This window comes from Pan troglodytes, chromosome 18 (genome assembly GCF_028858775.2).
Source record: "Pan troglodytes isolate AG18354 chromosome 18, NHGRI_mPanTro3-v2.0_pri, whole genome shotgun sequence".
In the NCBI taxonomy this organism is placed as follows: Eukaryota; Metazoa; Chordata; class Mammalia; order Primates; family Hominidae; genus Pan; species Pan troglodytes.
The window spans coordinates 84,441,738-84,461,959 of record NC_072416.2 but is presented as its reverse complement, the minus strand read 5'-3'; the positions used below and the strand labels follow the sequence as shown (position 1 = coordinate 84,461,959).

The following is a 20,222-nucleotide window of genomic DNA, read 5'->3' as shown; positions in this document are numbered from 1 at the left end:
TTCTGGGCTGTGTTAATTGATTGGATTTAGGAGGCTTGCTCGTGGGCTGTGGGGATTGAGGAAGGATTTAAGGGTTCTATGGAAGAATTCAGAGCTTACTGACAACCACTAACCAGATCTGAGTGAAGCACAGACACACCTGCTCAGCGCCCCCTGACAGATGCACGTAAGGAGTAGATGCGAGGGCAGAGGAGAGGACTGATGGCAGGAGCTGCCCCGGGGCACGGGACCTGCCAGCAACGGGTACAGGAAGGAGCCATGGGCTGGCCACCTATGCCCAGCAGCGAGCACATGCTGCATGTCAGCTTCATGGCAGTTCTAGGAGACACGGGATGAGGGAGGAAGCAGAAAGGCTGACGGCACCCTGGGATGTTATATGGAGATGCCAGGTGGGGTGTGTGTGTGTGTGTGTGTGTGTGTGTGTGTGTGTTTACAAGTGTATCAGCCAGCAAGAAAAGACAATTCCTTTAAACGCAGGGCTGTGTCCATTTTCCAAAATTCTCGTTATTACCTAGTAACTCAAATCCACACTTTGCTTTAGTGACGTAAGTTGTCACACATGGAGATTTTTTTTTAAGCTAGTCATTTTTTTTTTTCAGTTATCCCAGATACGGGCTCACTCTCACTCTCCTCTCCGAATTCTTTGAGGTCTGGACAGAGTCTCGGCTCCCCTGGGGAACCTTCCTGTATGCCTCTCTGTCTCTGGCCAGGGTGAGTCCCCATGCGCTCTTGTGATCACTCCTGTCACTGTGCACACAGCCTGGGACCTCCCATCCTGTGGGTTAACTTTTCCTGTCATATTCCTGCCTCCCGGTTACATTGTGTGGCCCCCGGAGCAAGGATTTCACAGGATTCAGCTCCGGGGCCTGGCAGCAGAATGCACGTGGTGACCGTGTGTCAGAGAGACAGGGACGGATGGGCTGGGAATCGAACCTTGCTCGCAGGTCCCAGTCCCCAAGAATTGCTGTGTGGATCAGAAGTCCTCTCTGTCTGGGTTCACAGTGGGTGGCAGGTGGACTGCCAGCTTCCTCATGGACTCCCTGTGGTCCTGGAGTCATGTCAAACAGTCCCAGGGAGTGGCAGTTATTACCTTGCCTTTTAGACAAAGAAACTAAGGTTCAGAAATGTGAGATTATTCGCAGGGTGAGGACAAGGGTGAGGCAAGAGAGAGACCCTCACCTTGGGGGCACTGTTGAAGGGGGCACCAAAACATTCAGTCATCAGGACCAAAAAAAAAAAAATCTAAATCCATGCAAAAATAAATCCATGAGGAACAAAACGTGAAATTTTAAATCAAGATGGAATACAGGGTCGGGGTCAGGGTAAGGCAAGCAAGGGAGCACGGGCAGGTGCCGAGATGGAGCCCATCTTTATTTTTTAAATGCTGATATTTTGTGCATCGTAGATTTTTTGCGTTCGTTTTGATTTTTTAAGATACTGCATTAAAATATTATTTATCTCGATGGCTGAGTGTTTCAGTGCTGCCTGTAATGTTGTACCCAAGATAAGAGCCTCATTCACTTTCCCTAGTCCTGGCCCTGCTGGGATCATCTTACCAGTGACTGGTGGAGCGGAGATTTGCACCCAGAGCTTTGGGCTGCCAGAGCTTTTTTTCCCATTCTTGGTGCAGAACTGCAGCTTCTAGCTGGACGCCTGACTCTCACTACAGCATCAATCTCGATTTCTGGGCACCTTGGGTTTCTGAGTTGAGTGGCTGGAGGGAGGGGATGGATTGTGCAGGGGGCAGACTGCACCCAAGGCGCTGGCATGCAGTCACTTCTTAAGCTTTCTGTCTGTCCAGCCCTTTCCCCCTCTATTCCCAATGCCCTTCACAAGATTTAGTTTGATGTCTGAGGGCAGCAAGGAACTTAACATTTACCGGAATCACATTTCTGTCAATGCAGGGTGTTTGATGCTGGCATAACAGTGCTTCCATTTGAAACTCACATACTCATACTCCTGGAACACAGAGTTTTGTGGAGAGGAGTCATGTCTTTTATGTGAAATATATACTTCAATATATATACTTCACCAAAATATGAACAACAAAACAACATTTTCTACCTTTTTACTTAACATACAATTTTTTAAAACAAAATATTTCCAAAACCCAGATTCCCAGAATCTGATGAGGAAAAAGTTTATCGGATACTTGGAAGAGTCATTTATAAATTGGTTTCGCTGTTGACCAGATGGTTTGGTCTATCTTTTTTTTTTTTTTTACAAAATGATGACTTTCTTAAACCAAGATGCTCATGTATGTGTGCACAGGCGCGCACACACACAAATATACACACACAAACACACACACAAATATATACACACACACACACAAATACACACACACACACACAGTGCACATGCACACACACCAAGATGGAACTCTGTGTTACTAAGGGTATGGCTTGAAGTATCAGCACAGCCCTGGCCATGAGGGGCTTATCAGCCTGCCTGCTTTAATTAAACTGATTGACCAACTCAGTTAAAACAACAACAGTGCAATTGTTTGGCGGAATTGAGCAATTCCTTGAGCCGAACTCATCTACCATTAAGATAGATGGGAAAGGGAACAGCGACAGCAAAAGGGAAGGGAGGACCTGAGACCAGTCCCCCCACTGTAAGCTCCAAGGGGATCCCTGCCCTCCTTCCAGAAGGTTCAGCTCAGATGGGATGGCCTTCCTCCTCGCCACCTTCCATCACAACGGATACGGTGCAGAGAGGTGAAATCACTCCTGAGGAAGAGAAAAGCCACCTGCCTGAGGGAGAAAGGTTTTTGCTGGGCTTTGATGTGGCTGGGGAGGTTGATTAAAACATCATTTTGGAGAAGTCTTATTTACTATTATGTATAGATCATCTACAGTAGGCTAAGGCCTCTGCTAAGTTACTACAGAAAATCCCAAGATGAATCCCTTCCAGTCCTGCAGCAATGACAGACGGAATTCTGAGAAACCGGTCCTGAGGGAGAAAGGAAACTCAGTGCAGAGCCCGTTAAGGGCTGCAGCTTCCAATACCAGCGCCTCCACTTTAAAAGGGTGCTAGAAATGGACTTTACATGATCTTTTAAAAATTCACAGGAATGGTTTACAAAGTAAGATTTGTTTCTTGTAGAATACCTGGACCGTATGCAACTACACAAGGGGAGAGGAACATGACAAAGCCACCACCAAGAGAACCACTTGCCACAGTTTGGTGTTTTGGTGTGTAAGTTACACACACACACACACACACACACACACGGAAGTGTGCATGCTTAGCACCCAGTAAGCATTAGCTGTTGTTATTCCTATTAGTTATTTTACCGTGTCCTTATAAGAATGGGATCACATGGTGCACGTGCTGTTTTGCAAATTACTTTCTTCATTTATTTGCCTGAACATCTCCCTTCACCCTTCAATATTTTTCGACGACGTAATCCTTCATGGCAGTGGAGCAGAAAGCTGCCTTAAAACCTTCAGCCTCCAGCCTTGCTGGGATCTGGAGGAGTGTGAGCGTCCCGCGGGTGGGCCGGCATTTCAGGGCTCCATGCGTGGGCTTTGGAGAGGCGGCAAGCCTGAGGTATTCTGGCAAACTGGACATCAATCTGTGCAATTCAGTGAATGCGGTTGTTTGTGTGAAGCCATGTCATGTTCTGCTCCCCACAGGAGCAGAGCAGTGGGGACCTGGAGCGGCTTGGATTTTTGCGGCTGAGGTTGGGCTAACAGCAAAGACTGGGGAGCTGCCTCCCTTAGGGGAGACTCCAGATGGAATTGTCAGCTGTGGCAGACCCAGGGCAGGCAGGCTGAGTTCTAGGGGAGGGAGCAGTTACAGCAGAGGGAGCACCGCTTCCTGCTCAGGCACCCCCACCTCTGTAGGTAGACCGAGCAGCAGCTTACAACCAAACACAGTCCCCAGTGAGAGGCAAGAAAATCGAATTTCAGTTCACTTCTCCATAGCCAAGTGGTGAATACTATAACAAGAATGACACCGACCAACCCTGCCTATGAACCAAGCAGTGTTCTAAACTGTCCCGCGTGAACTCAATTTGCAACCACCCTTTGGGGCAGGGAGGCATGGCAGGGGCTCCTCTGTACAGCACAGAGACTGCCTGCAGATTCTATATCATCTGAGGTTGCACATAATTCCATTCCACCCCCAGGCATCCATCCTTGTTCATTTTATTTGAAAAAAAAAAAAAGTCCAAAATATTACTCTTTTGTCCCCTCTTTTTACAAAACGATGAATGCTCAGTGCCCACGTTTCAGGCATCACAAAGAAATGACTTAAGTTCAAGGTCAAGAGACAATTCTGTCCCCGCTGACCCAGAGATGTCCATTGCTGATGCTCTGAGACGCCTTTTCAACATGCTGTCTGGGGAGGGATGAAGTCAGTGTTTTGATCTCTTTAAAGTCTGATTTCTTTACCAAAGTACCACGTTTCTATACCATCTGTCCTGAAAGTGTCTTTGGCTGGGCTCACCATGTTCCCTGGCCTGTGGTCCTCTGATTGGAAATGGGTTTTCATGAAACAAACGGAAGGGGAGGGTGGGCAGACTGGAGAAGTTTGTAGCCTGTTTCTGGTTTTCTGCGACTTTCATTCTGGCCCCTCCTGGCTCTGTCATCCCCGGTCCCAACAGCACCGTCCAGACCAGACCTAGCGTAGCAGGTCCACACACCCGGGATGGCTCAGCACTGACCCTGCCTTCTCTTCCTCCCCAGGGAGGGCTCCCGGAGTAAAGCCTGAGGAACTCCACCTTTACAAGGTGATCTTCAGCGTTCAACAAACTTTGCTTCTCTGGCCACCTCCTTAATCAACTGCAGCCTTTTTCTATTTCTAGCCTGAAACAAACTCCACAAACACTGGCTCTTTCTTCATCTTCCTCCCTTTCCAATGATAATACCGGATAAAAATGGGACAATCTGTAATTTTTGCCCATTTTCTTAGGAATTTTTCCCCTCTAGTTAAAAATAATCACACACACACACACACACACACACACGCATGCACACACACGCACACCATGAATTGAGTCAGGGTTCCCTCTGATCATCCGCACCGCGCTCTTCCTTTTGTCTGAAAGGGGCTGGGCAATGATGATTGTGCTTCTGGGGTGAGAGGTGTGGGGTGAGAGGTGGGGGGATTCGCAGCAGAGGCTGCGGCAGCTGGTGGGGGGTCCTCCTTCCTGGTCCTCCGATGACTCCTCCGACGACGAGGAGCTCTGAAGGGAGACCAGGAGGCGTCTCCACTGACCATGGGGCCCAGCAGCGCGGGGCCCGGGGCCAGCCCCGACCTTCCCCTCCACCAGCGGACGGACCCACAGCCGGAAGGCGGCTGGCACCAGAGGGGCCCCGGCAGGAGCCGATGGGCTGCGAGCGCGCTGGCGAGGGGCGCAGGAGAATGGAACGGGGACAGGGGAGAGGCAGAAGGAGGAGGAGAGGGAAGCCTGGAGAAGAGGAGAGCGCAGAACTGAGGAGCGGGGCAGAAAACAGAGGGAGAGTTGCAGACCGGGCTGAGCTGCAGCGGAGCGCGGGAGTGAGCGGCGGCGGGAAAGCTGGGGTTGGGGGGCCAGGACGTCGCGGGCGAGGGGCGGTGGTGAGTGCAGCCCAAGGGCGCACCGTCCCTGCAGCAGCTTCGCGGGCGGGACAGCAGGAAGGAGTGAGTCTTGGACGGGCGGTGGGTTTCAGAGGAGGGAGGGGCGAGCAGCTGCAGGGGACAGAGGGGCAGAAAGACACGGAGGCGGGGAGAAGGTAGGGAGCGGTTCTGGGGAACTACTTCGCTTCGGAAACCGCCCGGGTCTCAGGCCCCAAGGGCATCCCCCTCCTCCCAGATCCCCGTCTTGGGTCCCTGGACCCAGGTCCCGTGGAAGGCGACACCCGCGTCCCAGACCACCGCGGCGGCTGCTGCCCCCACACGTCTGGTTCGGCTGGCTCTCCCCTGCGATGGTCGGGGTTTCTGGAGCCCTGCGCACTGGGCTCCCCTTGCCCGCAGCGCCCCTGCGGCCCCTCCTCCCGCTGGCCTGGGATCCCGAAGACGCAGGACGACCTCGTGCGCGAAGGGGCGGGGGGCGCGTAGGGTCCCTGGGGGCACACCTGCTCACTCATCCCTTCCCGTCTGAGGTCTTCGCTGATGCCAGCTTCACAGGCGCGGGCATCAAGGTCCTGAGACGGGAGAAAGGGTAGGCTTCGCAGGTGCACGTGGGAGAGGCTGCACCTAAGCCCCCGCGCCAGCCCTGGACCACCAGGGCGCAGGGCCCGAGGTGCGTGACAAAGGGGTGACCTCACCTGTAACAAGTGAACAAGCGTTGACACCCGCGCAGGCTCCAGTGTTCCAACGGCGGAGTCATATGAATCATCCTGATGCTTAATAAACAGATCCCAGAAGGAGCCTGGACATATTGGATCAGAACTTCCCAGGGAGCGGCCCAGGGATCTGGATTCCCAGTACATGCCCTGCGGTGACCCTCACTCCAGAAAGCTCAGGCCCCACTGAACTCCAGTGTTCTATCTCCAGACGTGGATTACACCCGGGGCTACACAGCGAGACAGCGAAGCTGTGCTGGGTCACCAGGTTGAGGGTGGTGGTGATGTTAGTCTCAAACCCCAGCCTAGTGGGGCTTCATGGCTCTGTTTTAGCCAAGGGGCTCTTGGATTGTCCCCGGAGGGGTCAAGGGTCTTTCCACTGTCCTATTCAAAGTGTTTTAGGGTGAAATAATCATGATAATAGTCACAGCACCTGCTACGAATGAAGCAGGCGCTTACTATAGTCTAGAGAGCTACGGACTTTTGTGAATATTCTGTTTTAATCCTCACAATTGACCTTGGGAGGAAGGTACTATTTATCATCCCACTTTACTGATACGCAAACTGAGGTGCGACCAGGTTATTTTATTTTCTCCAAGTCCTGAAATGGTGAGCTGGGGCTCCCCAGCTCTACCCACAGGTACCTGCCTCCCTCCGGAAGGTGTGGACAGCACAGTGGTGGGCGGCCCAGCCCGGAGGGGGGACTTTGTGCTTCCATAGGAAGGGGTCTCAGAGCCTAGCATCTGGGTGTCCACCCAGGAAGGTGGGTGGGGCACAAGGTGGTCTCTGTTGTCCCTGCAGCTGCTGGGAACCCAGATGAAAGGCAGGATCGTGGAGCACAGACCTGGGGTCTCTGTAGAATGCCCTGGAGGGTACCAGGAGCTAAAACTATGTGGAGCTGGGTGGGCCCAATAGAGGAGAAGGGAATAGGGGAGGGAGATTCATAAACTAAGTCCAGAGGTGGGGGATGGGAAGGGGAGGAAAGAGGTGATGGCTTTGGAACGGTGCTACTGAGAGAGGCAGGCCTGGGTCTCGGCACCACAGCGTGCCTTTGGTGGTCTCAGGTTCCACACAGGAACCCTGAAACGAAACAGGGAACGCCCTAAAGTGGCACCTCGTATACTCTCCAGGTTTCTGGCAGCTCAGCAGTTGGGCTGGGGGTGCTTTCCTGTGCCCAATCCCTGGCACCCTTCCCACACCACCCCCACCCCCATAATGCAGCAGCAGAGAACCTCCATCTCACCGATGGGGGAACTGAGGCCCAAAGAGGTTGAACAGGGAGCCGATGGCCTGGAGCTTGCCTCCTTCCAAGGTTGTGAGTTGAATGGAATGGTCCGAAAGCCGGAGGTGTCCGCTATGGAACACCACCCTAACACTAAAACAGCAGCGGTATGACATTTATCAGATTCCTCCGAAATGCCAAGAACTGTGCTGGCAACTTTGCATTTTTATCTCATTAAATTGTCATGACAATCCTATGAAGTACTCTTAGTCTCCCTGTTTCACAGAGGGGGAAACTGAGGCTCCACCTGGAGGACATTTCTTGCGCTGGCTCTTTAAGAGTCTATGCGGGTGCTTCCAGCAGATGCCCAGGTTCTCCTCTTGGCATCTTACCCTGCCTCCCCCATGACCAGCTGAGTTCTAGTTGGCCAACTTTCATGAGACAGGGTAGCAGATGGCATCTGGTACCCAGATCTCAAAGCTAGTCACGCCTGCCTCAGGGGTCTCGCCATACCCCAGAGTTTCTGCACCTGGGACCTCTGGCTCCTACTCTTTAATTTCCTCCACAGCCTCTTACCCAGATATTTTTAAATGGGGAGATTTAAAAAATTTTTTAATGGGAAGAGTTAAAAATTTTTAAATGGGGCCATTTAAAGATGGGGAGAGGAGACAGAAGAGGATTCCGCCTTCTCCTCTTACAAGAACTGTTTCGTATCTTGCTCTCCTTTGTTAAGAGAGTTAAATAGCAGTTTGTAAATAGTACCTGGAGACCCTAGGATGCCAAATTAGTTGATGTGTGTTAATTAGCTCCTTGGGAAAAACCCAACACAAGAACATTTAAAGTCAGTGAAATCAGCATTATGTAGCTGATAGGGACACAGACTCTGAACTCCTCCTGGCCTGCCTGCCTGCATATGGCAGTTCAGTCTCTGTGACCTTTGAGGTCATGGCCGCTGCCAGCAGTGGGGCTGGGAATCTGGCACGTGGAAGTCTCCTTGGGACCTCCCTGACTTTGGCTGTAATCGGGGCTGAGGTTGGCACTGCTCAACATTGTGTAGAGCTCACCAGAGGTTCCGTGAACATTCAGACGAAACAAATGCTGTCAAAGGTATTTCCCTTGGCCTGGGGCAGTGCCTCACCCTGTAATCCCAGCACTTTGGGAGACCGAGGTGGGTGGATCTCGAGGTCAAGAGATCGAGACCATCCTGGCCAACATGGTGAAACCCCGTCTCTATTAAAAATACAAAAATTAGTTGGGCGTGGTAGTGCACACCGGTAATCCCAGCTACTCAGGAGGCTGAGGCAGAAGAATCGCTTAAACCTGGGAGGCGGAGATTGCAGTGAGCCGAGATCACACCACTGCACTCCAGCCTGAAGACAGAGCAAGACTCTGTCTCAAGATAAAAAAAATAAAAAATAAAAAAGATATTTCCCTTGGAATGCAGATGAAGTACACCAAGTCTTTGCTTGGGAAAAGACAGAAGTGAGAATTCAGTTTTCTTGAAGATTCAGTGTAATTACTGTGAGCCTAGGGTAATGGAATGTCCTCAGAGAGCATAAAACATTTTCATCAATAACATACTGAGTGTTATGGAGGATTCCTTCTGTTCTAGTTGTTACTGTTATGTGAAAATTACCCAAAAACTTAGTGGCTAGAACTATGTGATATTGCTCATGGTTTTGTGGATTCGAAATCCAGGAAGATCTCGGCTCAGTGGTTCTCACTAGGGGTATCTCATTTGACTGTGGTCAGATGTTGACTGGGTTGGATGTTCTAGATGACACATGTTTATAGCTGCTAGTAAATGCTGGTTGGTGTCTGGGAGCCCGGCTGGATTATGGATTGGGGTGCCCACACGTGGACCCCCAGCATGACCGCCTCAGGGCTGTCGGACTTCTTATGTGGCAGTGGCTTCCCCCAGAACGAGTGCCCCAGAGGACCAGGCAAAGCTGTGTGGTGTTTCACAAACTGGCCTGAGAAGTCACACAGTGGCATTTTCACTGCGTGCAATTGAATTGGGGGTCATAGGGCCACCAGATTCAGGGGAGGGGCACAGACCCAACCTCTCAATGGGAAGAGAACATGTGGGATAGGGGATGGGGTTTTGACCGTCTCGAATCTGTCCCCTCACATTTATCTAAAACAAGTGAAGGCTATACATACGGCCTCAAGACTGGGACATCAATGCAATAGAGGATGTAGGTCTAGACTTTTCATGAGCTGCCATTCTTTCTGTTTGAAAGCCTTGAAAAGAAGTACCCACTGAAAATCCAGTCCAGGACAACAGAACACATTCATCTTGGGAGAAGCCTGGGTTACTTAGGGTTGGCGTCTCTTTCCAGGAAACAGAAATCAGGAAATATGCTAGACCAGGGAAGGGTATGAACAGTCAAATACCATTTTTCCTGCATCCCTTTGTTGGATCACTAGGATAATCCAGTGAGGTTGGGCACCCACCAGATTGGTAAATTGCATAGAAAATCTAACTAATAAGGGGTTCTAACTAACAAGTCTTTTGTCTATTCCAACAGGAATCTGGAGGTAGGGAGTTCACAGAGGGTGCAACTGCTTAGCCACGTGATCAGGGCCCTACACCTTTTTTTTTTTTTTTCTCTCTGCTGCGTTCTGGTGTGTGTCCTCACAGTTACAAAAGGGCTGCTTCCCCTCCAGAAACATAACAAGGGCCAACCCCCTGACAGCCTTCCTATTTGCTGGCATTGCTCCAAGGGTTTTGCATGTGTTAATTCATTTAACCCTCCCCAACAACCTACAAGGAAGGTGCTTTTTTATAGCAAGAATACTGAGGCCCACGGAAATTAAGGCACTTGCTGGGGTCATAGGACCTGCAAGTGGCAATTCTGAGTATCAAACCAAGGAGATGGACTCCAGACACTTGGATTTAACCACACCAGCAGTATTTCAGGCAAAAAAATCACCTCTATCACCTCTGTCCAACAGTATTGCAGGCAAAAGAAGGGCAGAGGGAGGAGGATTCAGGGTTCTCAGAAACCGGCAGTTTATGCCTCATTGGCCAGAACTATGTCACAGAGTCACTTGTAATCTGGAGGAATCTGGTGGCGTTCGTGTGCTCAGCTGGGCTTATTGCTCCCCTCAAACAAAACTAGGGTTCTGTTAGAAAAAGAAGAGTGAAGAGTATTGTGGGGCAGTGAAGACTGGCTGAAATGTAGCCCATTTATATTTCTGGGTCTCATTTTCCCTAGGTTCACCTTATAGTAGTTCTCGGAGCCCAGAACTCAGGGCTTCAGAAGAGATTTGGCTCATACAGAGAGGGATGGGTTGGCTCAGTGGCCAGCCGGAAATGTGGGTGACTGAGGGTCATGGCCCGGTCTTAGCCATCAGTTAAATGTGTGAGCAGCGTCAGGTGTTCTCAACAGCGCCCATTCCTATGAGCACATGGCACCTGGACCCGTCATGAAAAGGGCCAGGCAGACAGCCCGGTCACCCTTGGCTGAAGCATGGGAATTGGTGTGCAGAGCCGTGCGCTGGCTCGGGCAGGCATCTGCAGCAGTGACAATGCTATGTGAGCCAGGCGGTCCTTCTAGCCTCCTTCCAGCTGGCCCGGAGCACCCCATGCCTGGGACATGCCACCCCTACGTGAGCAATGCTCTGTAGCCTCCTTCTGGTAATTTTTTAATGGCTCTACTTCAGAACTATGTTGAGCTCATTGTGTTTTGACATTCTAGGGAGAAAAAACCACTTAATTATCTGATTTATAAAGCAGCTCTTCCTTTCAAAAGGATTAAGGTCTTTAAAGCTGACATCCCATGCAGGGTGGCTGGGTCTGAGAAAAAGTGGTTGGAGTCAGAAAGTCCTCTGTCATTTTCATGCGCGTCCGTGTGAAGAGACCACCAAACAGGCTTTGTGTGAGCAACATGGCTGTTTATTTCACCTGGGTGCAGGCGGGCTGCGTCCGAAAAGAGAGTCAGCGAAGGGAGATAGGGGTTAGGCCGTTTTATAGGATTTGGGAAGGTAATGGAAAATTACAGTCAAAGGGGGTTGTTCTCTGGTGGGCAGGGGTGGATCTCACAAAGTACATTCTCAAGGATGGGGAGAATTACAAAGTACCTTCTTAAGGGTGGGGGAGATTACAAAGTACATTGATCAGTTAGGGTGGGGCAGGAACAAATCACAATGGTGGAATGTCATCAGTTAAGGCTGTTTTTACTTCTTTTGTGGATCTTCAGTTACTTCAGGCCATCTGGATGTATGCGTGCAAGTCACAGGGGATGCGATGGCCTGGCCTGGGCTCAGAGGCCTGACATTCCTGCCTTCTTATATTAATAAGACAAATAAAACAAAATAGTGTTGAAGTGTTGGAGCGGCGAAAATTTTTGGGGGGTGGTATGGAGAGAGAATGGGCGATGTTTCTCAGGGCTGCTTCAAGCGGGATTAGGGGCGGCGTGGCAACCTAGAGTGGGAGAGATTAAGCTGAAGGGAGATCTTGTGGTAAGGGGTGATATTGTGGGGATGTTAGAAGAAACATTTGTCGTATAGGATGATTGGTGATGGCCTGGATACGGTTTTGGATGAATTGAGAAGCTAAACGGAAGATACAAGGTCCGAATAAAAGGAGGAGAAAAATGGGTATTAAAGGACTAAGAATTGGGAGGACCCAGGACATCCAATTAGAGCGTGCCCAAGGGGGTTCAGCGTAATCACTTGCTTGGGTGGCAAGTTTTTGGGCTCTATCCTTGAGTTTTTTTATGTTGTCATACACCAGGCCAGATTGATTTAGGTAAAAACAACACTCCTCATTTTAGAATATGCAGAGTCCTCCCTTTTCAGCAGTGAGTCAGTCAAGGCCTCGGCGGTTTTGGAGGACAACTGCAGCTGAAGAGTCAACTTGGGCCTGGAGGACTGATAAAGTTTGTGATTTTGAGGGCCTCTAAAAGTATTAAAGCAGCGGCAGCCGCTGCACGCAGACATGAGGGCTAGGCTAAAACAGTAAGGTCAAGTTGTTTGGACAGAAAGGCTACAGGGTGTGGTCCTGGCTCTTGTGTAAGAATTCCGACCACGCTAACCATGCCTAGGAAGGAAAGGAGTTATTGTTTTGTAGAAAGGTGCTGGGGTTTGAGAGATCAGTCGGACATGATTGGCAGGGAAAGCACGTGTGTTTTTATGAGAATTATGCCGAGATAGGTAACAGATGAGGAAGAAATTTGGGCTTGATTGAAGTAATGGGGGCTGTCTGTGAAGCTTTGCAGCAGTACAGCCTAGGTAATTTGCTGAGCCTAATGGGTGTCAGAGTCAGTCTAAGTGAAAGCGAAGAGAGGCTGGGATGAAGGGTGCAAAGGAATAGTAAAGAAAGCATGTTTGAGATCTAGAACAAAATAATGGGTTGTAGAGGCAGGTATTGAGGATAGGAGAGTATGAGGATAGGATAGGTGCCACCCCATTTGGCACCATGGGGTGGATAGGCAAAAACAATTTGGTTGATAAGGCACAGATTCTGAACTAACCTGTAAGCCTTGTCTGGTTTTAGGACAGGTAAAATGGGGGAATGGTAAGGAGAGTTTATAGGCTTTAAAAGGCCATGCTGTAGCAGGCGAGTGATAACAGGCTTTAATCCTTTTAAAGCATGCCGTGGGATGGGATACTGGCATTGAGTGGGGTAAGGGTGATTAGGTTTTAACAGGATGGTAATGGGCATGTGATCAGTTGCCAGGGAAGGAGTAGAGATGTCCCATACTTGTGGGTTAAGGTGGGGGGATACGAGAGAAAGACGCGAAGGAGGCTTTGGGTTGGCGAGAAGGGCGGCAATGAGTTGCAGCTGTAGTCCAGGAATAGTCAGGGAAGCAGACAATTTGGTTAAAATATCTCGGGCTAATAAGGGAACTGGGCAGGTGGGGATAACTAAAAAAGAGTGCATAAAAGAGTGTCGTCCAAGTTGGCACCAGAGTGGGGGGAGTTTTAACAGGTTTAGAAGCCTGGCCGTCAATACCCACAACAGTTATGGAGGCAAGGGGAAACAGGCCCTTGAAAAGCAGGTAATGTGGAGAAGGGGTTCAGGGGTACTTGTCCCTGCCCCAGGAAAGCGGCAAGTCCTGCTCCAGGAAAGCGGCAAGTCCTGCTCCAGGAAAGCGGGACTTGCCACTAAGGGTGAAGGAGAAGGGGTTGAGGGGTACCTGCCCCTGCCCCAGGAAAGCGGGACTTGCCGCTGAGGGTGAAGGAGAAGGGGTTGAGGGGTACCTGCCCCTGCCCCAGGAAAGCGGGACTTGCCGCTGAGGGTGAAGGAGAAGGGGTTGAGGGGTACCTGCCCCTGCCCCAGGAAAGCGGGACTTGCCGCTGAGGGTGAAGGAGAAGGGGTTGAGGGGTACCTGCCCCTGCCCCAGGAAAGCGGGACTTGCCGCTGAGGGTGAAGGGGAAGGGGTTGAGGGGTACCTGCCCCTGCCCCAGGAAAGCGGGACTTGCCGCTGAGGGTGAAGGAGAAGGGGTTGAGGGGTACCTGAGCCTGCCCCAGGAAAGCGGGACTTGCCGCTGAGGGTGAAGGAGAAGGGGTTGAGGGGTACCTGCCCCTGCCCCAGGAAAGCGGGACTTGCCGCTGAGGGTGAAGGGGAAGGGGTTGAGGGGTACCTGCCCCTGCCCCAGGAAAGCGGGACTTGCCGCTGAGGGTGAAGGGGAAGGGGTTGAGGGGTACCTGCCCCTGCCCCAGGAAAGCGGGACTTGCCGCTGAGGGTGAAGGGGAAGGGGTTGAGGGGTACCTGCCCCTGCCCCAGGAAAGCGGGACTTGCCGCTGAGGGTGAAGGACCAAGGCAGGCGTCCCTGCGTGGTCTGACATCCTTTAAACGTGGTTTTGTAATCAGAGAGGCGTCCCTGCAGTGATTAAACACCAAGGGAAGGCTGCCTTCCCAGTCCGTGACCAGCGCCGGAGTTTGGGTCCACGGATAAAACGTGTCCCTTTTGTCTCTACCAGAAAATGAAAGGAATTGAAATTAAGAGAAGGGAGAGATTGAAGTGTGGCGCCAAGATTGAAAGGAGAAAGAGGTTGAGGGATAGTGAGGGAAGTTGGAGAAGAGAGTAAAAAGAGGCCGCTTACCGGATTTGAAATTGGTGAGATGTTTCTTGGGCTGGTCGGTCTGAGTACCTGAGGTCGTAGGTGGATCTTTCTCACGGAGCAAAGAGCAGGAGGACGGGGGATTGATCTCCCAAGGGAGGTCCCCCGATCCGAGTCACGGCACCAAATTTCATATGTGTCCGTGTGAAGAGACCACCAAACAGGCTTTGTGTGAGCAACATGGCTGTTTGTTTCACCTGGGCCCAGGAGGGCTGCGTCGGAAAAGAGAGTCAGCGAAGGGAGATAGGGGTGGGGCCGTTTTATAGGATTTGGGAAGGTAATGGAAAATTACAGTCAAAGGGGGTTGTTCTCTGCTGGGCAGGGGTGGATCTCACAAAGTACATTCTCAAGGGTGGGGAGAATTACAAAGAATCTTCTTAAGGGTGCGGGAGATTACAAAGTACCTTCTTAAGGGTGGGGGAGATTACAAAGTACATTGATCAGTTAGGGTGGGGCAGGAACAAATCACAATGGTGGAATGTCATCAGTTAAGGCTGTTTTTACTTCTTTTGTGGATCTTCAGTTACTTCAGGCCATCTGGATGTATGCGTGCAAGTCACAGGGGATGCGATGGCCTAGCCTGGGCTCAGAGGCCTGACAGTCATCTCAAGAGAGCCACTTAACCTTGGGGAGTCTTCATTTCATCATCTGTAAAATGGGTATAGGACGCCTTCTTAAATTTAGCACCAACCCAAGGGGGCTGGTGGCACTTGTGTGCTCCTTTCCCAGCAGGCATGATTGTCTCCTGTCCTGGAGACCATTTGATCTGGCGACATGAGCTTGAAGTTAATTTCTGCAACTGGCAATTTAGGGAGAGCCTGAATGTGCAAATAGAGCAGTGGAACTCTCAGATGGAGCTCTGGCCCCTCATTTTCTGGTCAAGTGGCCCTGGTTATTTGACTTCTCAGTCTCTGTTTGGAGCCTTCAGTGGCTGTTCTGGGCTTCTCTATGGGGAGACATGGCCTTACTGGGGAGAGCAGCTGGGGATCTGGTCTCCAGGCTGGGGACGTAGAGGCAACACCCTGTCTCCACTTACATATTTACTTATTTGAATAGCTGCTATCTGAGCATGAAATGAAACAGCAACAAGATCTTTCAAAAAAGGGAAATGAAAAGCAATCACTGCACCCCAACCCCTGTTCTGAATGAGCCAGTTTCTGGAGCTTGGAATGCCATGTGCCTGCAGCTGGCAACCCTCTGCTTGGTTCACCAGCTATGAAATCTGTTTCACACCGAAGCAGATGCACGTGGCTGGTGGAATGTGCATTCAGCTCTCTTTTGCATCTGAACAGATTTCAACTGCCTCTGAATGTTGCTCTGAGCAGATTAGCAATGATGATTGTTTTTCAAATTCACTCTCCTCACGTCCCCACCCATGCACACAGATACTCACCAAAGTCTCCTGTTGCTATGGTTTGGCTCTGTGTCCCCACCCAAATCTCATCTCAAATGGTAATCCCCACATGTCAAGGGAGGGACCTGGTGAGAGGCAATTGGATCATGGGTGCTGTTTCCCCCATGCCATTCTTGTTACAGTGAGGGAGTTCTCATGAGATCTGATGTTTTAAAAAGTGGTAGTTTTGTCCAGGTGCAGTGGCTCATGCCTGTAATCCCAGCACTTTGGGAGGCAGAGGTGGGCAGATCACCTGAGGTCCAGAGTTCGAGACCAGCCTGACTAACATGGAGAAACCCCATCTCTACTAAAAATAAAAAATTAGCCAGGCATGCTGGTGCATGCGTGTAATCCCAGCTACTCAGGAGACTGAGGCAGGAAAACTGCTTGAACCCAGGAGGCGAAGGTTGCGGTGAGCCAAAATCACATCATTGAACTCCAGCCTGGGCAACAAGAAACTGTTGCCTGTCTCAAAAAACAAACTTTGTCTCAAAAAACAAACAAACGAAAGTGGCAGTTTTTCCTGCACTTTCTCTCTCTCCTGCCACCATGTAAGATGTGCCTTGCTTCCTCTTTGCCCTTCATGATTGTAAGTTTCCTGAGACCTCCCAGCCATGCAGAACTGTGAATCAAGTAAACCTCTTTTCTTTATAAATTACCCAGTCTCAGGTATTTTTTTAGAGCAATGTGAAAATGGACTAATACACCTTCTCCCTGATGCCAGTGACCATCAGGGGAGTAAGCCACTTTACATCAGTGCTGTTGAACATTTGATGCCAGTTCTTCATCAGCCAGCTGTCTCCTTTATTCTCTTTCAGTGGCCAGTACCAAGCTACTGTTTGAACTAGTGCATAGAAATATGCACATATTAGGGAATTAGGCCAAGTTAGAGGATGATGGAAACATGTTTTCTCTAATGAATAAATAAATAAGGATGATATCCAGATCCATCCACAATGAGCTCTGTGTCAAATCCTTTCTGACTCAACGATCACCAAGGTCACTCCTGGTTTTTAAGTTCTGCAATTCTATATTTTGCCAAATTAATTGCAGCACATTTAATCATTATTAAGAAAGTATACTTTCCAAAGGGGAAAAAAGCATGTTTAAGTAATTAATATACATGGCGAATATGTTGGAAGATTATATGAGAAAAATACTTTCAGTTCTTTGAAAAGCCTGAATATGATTATTTTAATAGGAAAATAATTAACAAAGGATAAGGATGTTATGAAAATCCTGTACATCAACTAACATTGTTATGCATAGTGCATATATTATACTGTATCTCATATGCATTATAATTCATATAATATGCAATAATTATTATAACACATTGACTAATTGTGTCACAATATTAATTATAACTTACATTGATTGGTTCCCTATTAAATGCTACGCACTTTACTTCTGTCTCCATATATAAGACTTCTCTAGCCCTGTGTATTGGATGCTAATATTATCATCTCCATTTTATAGGTGGCGACATGGAGGCCCAGAGTGAGGAAGTCATGTATTCAAGGTGGCAGAGCTGGGATTTGTATATCATCTCTGTACCTGAGCCCCTAACCTGCAAGTCATAATAGGCAACCAATCAATGTAAGTTATAATTAATATTGTCGCATGTATCTATTATTAAGTTACAATAATTATGACATATTATATTCATTATAATGTATATGAGATGCATGATAATACGTGCACTATGCATAACAATGTTTGTCGATGTACAGGTACATCTGTAGGATGCTGTCATTAGACAGTCATTTAAAACTGTATTCCTGGCGGGTCCAATGGCAGTGGATTTCAGAATTTATTAACATTAGTGTCACTAAAGTTGGTATACAATCCTTCACTGCTAAATTTGACTAGCTAAAAAATAATTAAAAAAATAGAACTGTATTCCTGTTTCATAGATTTTCATGTAGACATTTCTCATATATACTCAGCTATACTTGGTCCTAATGTTAATGCAAACAAACATCAGATAATTCAATTCAGGAAAAACCTAGCAAGGATCACCAGATGCCAGGCAAGTTTCCTCATCCACTCAAGGCAGTCTGAAATGGACCAGGTAATGTTCCCACCCTCTGGGTTCTCAGCATCTTGTTCTGCAGAGGGCCCACCTGAGGATATGAATCCAAGGTGCACACGTGCTTCATTCATTCATTCATTCATTCATTTATGCCAGAAACTGGTATTGCCTGCATTGTCCATTGGCAGCATTGCACCTGCCACTGCTTATACAGAGAGAGATCAAGTCTCTGCCTCCTCCCTCTGGGAGCATCCACACAGCCAACTAAAGAGACAGGACTGTGGCCAAACAACCCCAGAACGGGCACAGGCATAGAACATACACAGAGAGGGGACATGGCCTTTTCCAGGGGAAAAAGATGCCAGATCACGTCTTTGAAAGAGAGGAGCATGGGAGGTGCTGTGCGGCGGGAACAGAATCGTGGGCTGGAAGGGAATGCTCAGCCACCTGGAGCTCTGGGTTCCAGACTTTGGGATTTTACAAATCATGACAAGTTCCCTTCAAACTGAAAAAGAAATAACTTGGAGCTAACTAGAGTTGTCAGACTTTTGCTTTTGTTTTTGCCAACTGTGGACCTTAAATTTACCCACTGCTGTTGCCGTAGTTTCATAAAATGGCAGGCTAGCGCTTCCAAATTAGAATGTGCAGGTCTCATGGTGCCTCCCTACGCACCTGCCCTCTGTAAGGCTGGGCTTCTATGTGGGAGAGATGTGGCCTTGCTTGGGAGATCAGCTGGGGACCTGGTCAGAGGTAAGAAAAGAGGGCAGGGGGTAAGAGACCACCGCAGCCTCACTGTGACAGTTGGCCTGCCCAGCTCAAATGGCCAGCACCTGCTTTTCTTTGCATGGGGCTGCCTCTGGATTTTGCCACCTGCACAGCAAGCTTGAGTTCCTGGGAGTTCACGCATGCACACATACATGCACACGTAGGCACCAGCAATCTTTGAGCAACGACCACCCAGAGTTGGTGTATTGCAGCTGTGTCTCCTGGGGAACTCTGAGCATCTGTCTACACTGGCTCCCAGGGTTTCAAGCAGGGTTGAGCTCAGTGCCCACTTGGTAAGCAGGCCAATGACTGCCCACTATCAACTGCCCTCTGTCCTCATTTCTCTTCCTCACCCATTCACTGACTTTCCTGGGATCGTCAGCTAAACAAACTCGGTTCCTCTGCATCTCTTGGGAGAGGACCGAAATTAAAACAGTCCCCAAAAAATCTGGCCACCTATCTCAGGCACAAAGGCTTCCCTCAGACCAGCCTTCCATGTAAGATGCTCCTAAGAAGTAAGCAAAAATGAAGTACCTACAGCCTCCTGGCGACTTTCACAGTTACAACCATCCCATGTGAAACTCAGGGAATGTCGTGGAAATAACCTTCCCTGGAATTTGCCCAGGTCCAGGTCCTGGAGTCTTTGGGAGGGTTTTGTTCTTAGCAAAAGGAGACCTGCCCAGCTGGCCAGGATGCTTGGCTGTGAGGAATAAATGCAGGGATTTTGTGAGAAGTCACTTTTAGCTGACATTGGAAAGGGGGTCCTGGTAGGGGCCAACTGTTTGTCTCAGGTGGGGGCTCTCCATGCTGGGGAATGTGGAGACCCTGCTCAGCCAGGCTGGGCATTGTAAGGAACTCATCTCACCAGACATCTACAAGCAAGTCTCCATGCTTGGGCACTGTGGAAGGACTTACGGGCAATGGACACTCTCATCCTGATGATGACAGAGGCAAGATTCCTCCTCTTGGTCTCACAGTCCTGATAGGCTACAGTGACACAGAGCCAGCAGTCCAGCTTAGGGCTGTGCTGGGTAGGGTCTGCGTGCATCATTAACACTGGGAAATGGAATGTACTGCACTGGGTAGCTCAACAACCAACCACAAAGATGGAAAACCAGGCTCAGAACAAAACACAGTGAAGCAGAGATGTGCCAGAGTCTAAGAGAAAAGAGCTATCTGATGGTCTATGCAGGTCCCCACTGCCGGTGTTTGTTGTATTTAGTTTAATAAGTATGTATATAGTGCTTTTTATTAGTTATACATGTGTGTGTTTAATTCTCATAACAACCACATAAGGTTAGTAATATTTTTATCTTCATATTATAGAGAAGGAAACTGAGATGTAGGAGAGTTTACAATACTTGCCTAAGGTTACCAGCAGCTGGTGTAAGAGGTAGCAGACACAGGATTTAAACTCAGGATGTTTGTCTCTGGAACACCATTTCTTTTTCCATATT

At 49.3% G+C, this 20,222-nt stretch overlaps 1 protein-coding gene across 3 annotated transcripts in view; it reads left to right on the top strand.

The window, feature by feature from the left end:
• The window catches only part of LOC741478 (uncharacterized), a 128,693-nt gene that overhangs the window by 56,307 nt on the left and 52,164 nt on the right, over positions 1–20,222 (top strand). For all 3 annotated transcript variants that reach the window (XR_010152175.1, XR_010152191.1, XR_010152177.1), the window contains exon 10: positions 17,445–17,564. The gene's annotated coding sequence lies outside the window, so the exon portion shown is untranslated. The remainder of the gene's footprint in view (positions 1–17,444; positions 17,565–20,222) is intronic.